This window comes from Dermacentor silvarum, chromosome 1 (assembly GCF_013339745.2).
Source record: "Dermacentor silvarum isolate Dsil-2018 chromosome 1, BIME_Dsil_1.4, whole genome shotgun sequence".
NCBI classification, from domain to species: Eukaryota; Metazoa; Arthropoda; class Arachnida; order Ixodida; family Ixodidae; genus Dermacentor; species Dermacentor silvarum.
In genome coordinates this window covers 301,032,118-301,033,346 of record NC_051154.1, presented here as the reverse complement: position 1 = coordinate 301,033,346, position 1,229 = coordinate 301,032,118, and the positions used below count along the sequence as shown (strand labels likewise).

Here is a 1,229-nt window from a genome sequence, read left to right as displayed (position 1 = left end):
TGGACATAAATATAGGCTGATGATACACCGTGCTGTTTAAATATTTTCGTCATTGCTCTGCCGTTCATATGAACTTTCGTGCATCTGGCGTCAGCCGGTGTCTCTGCGTCAGATGTTTTATGAGATACCTTGAAGAGGCATGGTTTTGGCATTCCGAGAACGCAAATCGTCATAGCGGTAACAGCATGTTATCACCAATATTTTTTTTTTTTGTGCTGCGTGTCTCGCGTGGAGAAAGCGTGCAAAACGCGAACTCGCAAAGCGTGTCAATCTGCATTGTTATACAACTCAGCTTGGGCGAGGTATGAGCCGCCGCAACGAAAAAAGAAATTCAACTTGTATTCAATTCTTGCAGGGCGACTGTTTCAAACATTTGGTTTTTGCAGTGTGACGATCAACATAGGAAGTAAGAGAAGTGACAGGGAAAAGCGCTGGTAAAAAAAAAAAAAAAAAAAAAAAAAAAGAAAAAAAAATATGTGGTAAAATATCTTGCCGCCCCCGGGAGGGCTCGAACCTCCAACCTTTCGGTTAACAGCCGAACGCGCTAGCCGATTGCGCCACGGAGGCAGACGTTCAAGAAGGGAATAAACAATAGAGAGCAAGACTCCATCTTGACATTTTGCGAGCGAGCAGCGCTTTATTTCTCCAGCTGCGCTTTCGTTTTTATGTTCAATTTCCCACGTGATCTTTTCGCTCTCTCTCTCTCCTCCCTAGATATGTATTTGGTGCAGAGACACACTAAAGGTAATATTGCCTAAAGGAACCTCCAGGATTAGAGGGGGAGGGGGATGTCATGAAAGCATGCAAAAAAGTCATCGCTGAAGTGCCGGCATGTTGGAAAGGGGGGGGGGGGGGGGGCGGCTTCGCCACCCTCTCGATCCGCAGAACGTACACCGCGGCGACACCTAGAGCAAACCGCTGCCTACATGACACGGCAAGTAACGATTCTTTTTCCACCGAGATTTGTTAATGGTTCGAACAATTTTATTCTTCCATGTTCGCTCGTCACCTCGCTGCCGTATCACCTAAAGTCCCTATATAGTAAAAGTACCGCCATCTACTCTTTCCTCCGCCGTCTCCTCTCCTAAAGCGATTGCTTTTTTTTTCTTTATTTTTTGCTTGCGAAAGCAAGTCGACGGTGGCGGCCCTAGAAAGTCAACGTTGAAACTTTCAGGCCGGGCGCGTCCGCCGCCGCCCCGCCGAAGACAGGGGCTGTGCAGAGTGACTTC

The 1,229-nt window shown here is 47.4% G+C and overlaps 1 non-coding gene across 1 annotated transcript; it reads right to left on the bottom strand.

Moving 5' to 3' along the window:
- Nucleotides 1-493: 493 nt before the first annotated feature.
- On the bottom strand, nucleotides 494-567 carry Trnan-guu (transfer RNA asparagine (anticodon GUU)). Its single transcript has one exon. It is a non-coding gene; the product is annotated as a tRNA-Asn (tRNA).
- Nucleotides 568-1,229: the final 662 nt, after the last annotated feature.